The following is a 6738-nucleotide window of genomic DNA, read 5'->3' as shown; positions in this document are numbered from 1 at the left end:
TTTCTGTTTTTATGTTTATGATACTCCTTTTATAGGGAAAATATCTTTGAGTCTGTCACACAATGAGATCCTCCTTGTGGTCTTTTTGCAGAAGGTGAGGTGACATTCAACCACTGAAATCATCTTTGCTGTAAATCTCTCAACATCAGTTTACTGTTAATAACTCCAAACAGGGGGGAAAAAATAAGACAGACAATCAGACAAGGGGACCCGAGCAGCGGAAAATAATTGGACTCTCTAAATTGTACCATTCTCAAGAGAAATTACTGGAGCACACTGTTTCTTCCCCGGACCACGCTGTGCATCCCTTGGAATCGCTACAGAGGCATTTTATTGCTCATTAAATATTTTTTAATGTGAATCCACTCTTGGCATTTCTATTTTATAGTTTTTCTCACAATCCTTCCTGTGTTGAATACCTCCTTCCCGACTATGTGTAATTTAAAAGAAATTATGTAAGCTTATTTCTCTGATTAAGAAAGCCTAATGCGCAAACACACAAAGGATATGACCAGTGTAGCTCAAGTAGCTAATGAATCTGGCAGTTTTAAGCTCGTTCCCAATAAAAATGGGCCCCACAAATCACTATAAAAAATGTGTTTTGTACCTCAAGAGCCATAATTGTCACACATTTACAATTCATAAGCAGTGACTGCAGGGTGCTTACTCTAGTTAATCCTCCATAGAATAGTGGATATTGATGCTGTGGAGAAGGGGCACAACAAAATCATCTGTCACTTGAAATACTCATTTGGGAAGCCTCACACACTAATGAAATCCTGAAATGTAGCAATGGGAAGGCTGAATGCGTTCTTCTGCCTAAACTGTAAATGGTGACAAAGGTGTAAGTCTGAGATGCCCAGGCATAGCCTGGCGTAGCTTGCCTCTGGTTTACTGACTCTAAAATAGTAAAGATAAAACCTGCATTTGGATTGTCCAAAAACCTATGTCTCAAGCCTTTACTGTACACCTATCTGGACCTAAAGAAACAGGATGGAGACATATAAATTCTAAGAAGCTTCCTTGCCATGACTGATGTAGTTAAAGTGTAACCGGTATATGATGAATAGCTAGACTTAATAATGACTTGATGAACATATTCAATATATTTACAATTCTTTTAGCAAGGGAGAATACTTTCTGTGACTATTACATCCAAATGATTTCCAAATCTTAAAAGTAGTATTTGAATTCAACCAAAACACGTAGATCGTCCCTAAAGCTTGTAGTAAATGGCTATAAACCTACATAATTGAATCTTTGGAGTGTGAGGCCTCCCTCTGGTACATCATGAGTACTTGAAATAGACTCTTGGTCTGGTTTCAAATTCAATTTTTGTTTTGTTTTTAAAGAACATTGATAAAATCAGAGAAAGCATATTGTTTATTCAATCTAATCCATCTGCAAGGTAAGGGAATTACTCAGAATAATGTGAAGACAAATGAAATGGATTAAGTGAATCTTGGATGACCTTCAACATTTTTCTGCCCCTAAAGGCTGGGTTTCCAATAATCACTCAGTCATTTAAACATAAAACACCTGAATGTACGCAGGCCTTGTGTGTATAATTGAATGTGTATAATTGTGTGAATAAATGTACATACATACATTGAATGTACATATGTATGTATAAAAATAAATGTATGTATGTATAAAAATAAATGTATGTATGTATAAAAAATAAAATAAAATAAAATAAAATAAAATAAAATAAAATAAAATAAAATAAAATCAGCTATCCTTGCTTTGGCTCCTCCTTAACATGCCACTTTAACATCTTTATTTTGTTCTCTCCAGCCCCCCCTCTATAACCCATTGCTTACAGTAGCCACTGATATTTCCTTGTATAAAATAATCTCAGTTTGTGATTGAAATAATGATCCCTCACTTCCTGGGTTTGCATTTTTAACCATACAAGCTTTTTAAGTTCAAGAAGAAGAATCAAAATGCATTTATATTCTGTATTACAATAAATGTGAATATCAAAAGTTTCTCCTTGAGTTGTGTGACTGCTGACATTTGAAAAAAAGCCAGAGGATCTTAGAATTGGAAGAAGCAGAAATATGTTTAGTATTTCAATTGACTCCTGATGGAGAGGGAGAGAGGGGAAAAATTATAAGTTCTCTTTGCAAAGTTTTATGTTTTTTTTTTAACTATTTATTTTCTTAGGACCTAGATTAATTACAATTCTTGTTTCAAGACACAAATGGTTCATTCTATTTAGTTGTTTGCTTATTTTATTTTATTTTATTTTTTTCAATATATGAAGTTTATTCAAAATATGGAACGCCTCACGAATTTGCGTGTCATCCTTGCGCGGGGGCCATGCTAATCTTCTCTGTATCGTTCCAATTTTAGTATATGTGCTGCCAAAGCGAGCACTTGTTTGCTTATTTTAAATAACATAGTGAACCTGCATCAATTATGAAAAGTAGAGCCCTGATGGTAACTTAAATAAGCTCACGTGGTCTTCTATTCTTTTCTCTTCCTTCCCCAACCCAAAGTAACAATCATCCTGAATGATCACGCTCTTGGTGGTATATGTGTGCAGAGTTCCTTAATACAGTGTATGCCCTAAAAACACACATCATTTTAGATGTTTTTAACTTTATAAAAAGGCACACACTCTATATAATCTTTTTAAAGTTACTGTTATAAAACAGTATGATAATGCTAAGATTTGTATAATTTACTGAAAGTAACGGTAGTTTATTTTTATTGATATATAGTATTCTATTGTGGTATGTACATTAAAACCTTGCATTTGTAGTAACTTGCTCTGCAAGTGTTCTGCAAGACAAGAAAACATTTCTAATAAATTTTAACTTGATAAATGAGCGATGTCTTACAATACAAGTAGTACGAAACGCAGAACATCACATCTCACAACTGAGTCAAGGTTCTTCTCTCTCTCTCTCTATATATATATCTCTCTCTCACTGCGGGATTGTGGGTGGTCATCTCCCATGCTTGAATGCTCCGTCTCAGGCCATGCTGTTTGGTAGAAATCAGGGATTTCTCAGAATGTTGGAAGGTGCCCTCAACTGGCACTAGTGTATTTTTTGCCACTTAAAAGCACCTATGGACAGTCCTTTGCTCTTCTACAAGAGTAAGCTTAGGAATGCTTTACTTCATTCTAGGTCAGGCTGCCTGTAGATACAGACCCTTCCCTCTACTGCCTTATTGTCAGTTACATTAAATACAGTATATGACAAGAGTTCATTAATACTGTACTGTAGTCAACATCCATGAGAGCATATACAATGACCCCCATGCAGAACAGATTCCATTAAGCCAATAGATCACAGTGATTCTGTTAGTGATAGTGAAAGGCATCCCATACAATAATGCTCCTCTCTCTTGTCTCCCTCACAACAGCCACTAAGGTTTTCAAAGGTAAGTGTGGGTTGTTTACTTTTCTTTATATTTTGTATTTTCTTTATTATTTTGTATTACATTACAGTATTGTGATTTTGTATATGAATATTTTGGGGTTGTGGAACAAATCATCTGAGTTTCCATTATTTCTTATGGGGAAGTTTGGTTCGATATACAAGTGCTTTGTCTTACAAGCATGTTTCCAGAACAAATTATGCTTGCAAACCAAGGGTTTACTGCACTATGTTTATACTTTTAAATCATGAATTGATTCATGAATTCAGTCAACCACTTATATTGAGCCAAGGAAATAATAAAAATAGTGTAGCACATCTTTAAAAGCTTTGGTCCTTTTTAGGAAACTAAAATTAAGGGCACCTGGGTGGTTCAGTTGATTAAGCAGCTGACTCCTGGGTTCAGCTCAGGTCATGATCTCATGGTTTCATAAGTTCAAGCCCCATGTCAAGCTCTGTGCTGGCAGCACAGATCCTGTCTTGGATTCTCTGTCTCCTCTCTCTCTGATCCTCCTCAACTCGTGCTGTCTTTTTTTTTCTCAAAATAGATGAATAAACTTAAAAAAAAAAAAGAAAACTCTGTAAAATTAATGAGTTGTAAGTATGTGGTTTCAACCTGCTTTTGAGCTCTAAGGCAGTCCAGTTTTCTGAGTGGTGAACTTTCCAGGGCATACTCTTAATGAAGATGTTGATAAACTTCTAACATCAGCACTCTTAGGAACAATTCTTTTGCATCCTTTACCTAAGCCTTGCCTTGCAGAAAGACAAAAAGAGCATCCCTCATATATGAACATGCCTGATGTAAGTAAATATGTGTGGGGGAGTCTTTCCAATCTTGGAACAACAGTTCTGTTAGAGGTAGCATTTTGGTTTCCATTTTTATAGTGTTTACCTAGTTGAGTAAATACTTTGGCCAGTGAGCTCATAAAGACAAAAAAAAAAAAAAAAAAATCAGTAATAACTCCCCTCCCCCCAATCTCTGAAGTACAATCATTATAGGGAAAACTAAAATGGTAGGTAAAAGAAAAAGTATCCAGAGGTGAGAATATCTTTGAGGTGTACTTTATTCTACCCTCATACTGATGTCCTATGTTCTCTGAATTTAAAGAACTGTTTTGGGATACTATTCTTCAGATACCAAGATATCTGGGAATATTTATGGTTTATTTGTTGTTTGCCATAACCTGGTAGTTTATTTTATTTCTTTTAATAACACAATTGACATTATAGAGCACTTACTATATCCCAGGCATCACAGCATTTTCTGTGCATTTTTTTCATATATTACAATAATTTTATAAGATTTATTATCATTATTATCCTCACCATTTTACAGCTGAGGGAAAATTTCCAAGTTCACAGGTGAGCCCTCAAAATCCCAACCTTTAACTATGGCTATTATATTCTTTGCGAGTCAGTCACCTTTATGTTACTTTATGTTATTGACTTTAGCTAATAATTTTCTACTTCATTATCTCTATATAAAATGGAGATAATAAAACACACAAAGGATTGTATGTATAGACATGAAAAGTTTCCAATATAATACTTTTGAAATAGTAATATGTGCAATATAATTTTTATTTATGTGAAAATAAAATAGAAAATATTTATTTATATACCTGCATACATATCTATATGAAAAGCTACCAAAGGAAATTACCCCTCAGAAGATAAGAAGTGAGTAGGATTAGAGTGAAATTAAAAGATAAATTATTTTTATGATAAACACTTTTGAAAATATTTTCTAACATAAGCATGTTTTTCTTGTTATTAAAAAAATACAAAAAAAATGGAGACCTATGACAGGTTTTCAAGTAAGTTAGAAACCTAAAGATCAGTTAAAATGGTGACTGAATGAATATTGACACTTATCAATACTCTTCTAAATTACCCCTGTACCAAATCTCACATAAATGCAGAGAAGAATTTATCAGTGAAAAATACCAGAATTGTAAAATAAGTTATAGAATTAGTAAGTGAGAAATTTGGGGGATCTTCTGAAAGAGGGCAGAATTGGTCCTATGTACAGGAAAGTGACCAGAGACAACCATTACCAAAAATACACCAAAAAAAAAAAAAAAAAAAAAAAAAGTTGTTTTCTTTTTTTTTTTTTTTTTTTTTTTAAGAGCCAGAGTGAATGTAGAGGAGAACCAAGCTCCAGGAGTAAATACCCAGGCAAAGGCGACCATTAAGCAAATGTCAGGGTGACCAATCAGACAGCTACCATCAGAATTTTTGGAATGTAGCCCCTATCTCCCAAGCAAAAGTGTAGGAAGTGTGTACCAAGAGAGGAATAATGAGAATCAGCCCTGCGATAGGAGAGGCCAATCAGTGTTCTGAATAATAACAAACCCAGGAGGGGAAGGGATCCCACATCACCCTGCAAACACTAACAGATCTCCTCTAGCAGCTCTCATTCGAGCATGGCTCTGATAAAAGCAGGAGTTCTCAAACACAGACATGAATGGGAAACCAATGATCCCCAAATATTTAAGGAAAATAAACACCATGAAATAGAGCTATGGTAAAATTCATATGGAAAGATCACTACCCAAAATTATGTTAATTGTAATGAGTATAATTGATATAATCAGAGGGAATTAAGAAGGTTTAAATTTTTAAAAAGAGAAAAATACTACCTCATTAGTAGACATATATCTTCAAGTTGGGCTTATCAAACGGGTAAGAGAGAGGCAAAATTTTAAGTTCTTTGACCTTTCCTATTCTGTATGTGAGAGATAGGAGTGCAAGGAAGACACATGATTGCAAGGACTTCCTTTTTTTTTTTTTTAAACAACTTTTTTTTAAATGTTTGTTTATTTTTGAGAGAGAGGGGGGGGGGCAGAGAGAGGGAGACATAGAATCTGAAGCAGGCTCCAGGCTCTGAGCTCTCAGCACAGAGCTCAATGTGGGACTTGAACTCACAAACTGTGAGATCATGACCTGGGCTGAAGTCAGATGCTTAACTGACTGAGCCACCCACGCACCCTGATTGCAAGGACTTTTGGCAGAAAACAGGCAATGCTTCTCCAACCATAATAAGACGGGTACATTGCCCCTTGTGAAATACACAGAGACATAAATCAAGTAAAAGTCTTCTCTTTTAGTACCTTTCTCCATTTTTGGACTGGATCTAAACCCCTTTGGTTTACTCAAAGACAAAAATTCAAGAATTTTATCTTTCAATTTTTCCATTCTGGACCTTGTCTCATGTCAAGTTTATAGGAATTCCTTGAAAACAATGGTATGTACACATTGGTCTCTCTTGAACTGACTCCATCAGGCATTCATCCCTACCAAGGGACATCATCAGCCCTTGTCCGTGTCACTAATGACATCAACA

At 35.0% G+C, this 6738-nt stretch overlaps 1 non-coding gene across 1 annotated transcript; it reads right to left on the bottom strand.

Moving 5' to 3' along the window:
* Positions 1 to 2275: 2275 nt before the first annotated feature.
* On the bottom strand, positions 2276 to 2382 carry LOC128778520 (U6 spliceosomal RNA). The gene has a single exon (XR_008424086.1). It is a non-coding gene; the product is annotated as a U6 spliceosomal RNA (small nuclear RNA).
* Positions 2383 to 6738: the final 4356 nt, after the last annotated feature.

Source organism: Panthera pardus, unplaced genomic scaffold, assembly GCF_024362965.1.
Source record: "Panthera pardus isolate Hobbes unplaced genomic scaffold, ASM2436296v1 HiC_scaffold_2, whole genome shotgun sequence".
Classification (NCBI taxonomy): Eukaryota; Metazoa; Chordata; class Mammalia; order Carnivora; family Felidae; genus Panthera; species Panthera pardus.
The sequence above is the reverse complement of the archived record's forward strand: the minus strand, read 5'-3'. Positions and strand labels throughout refer to the sequence as shown.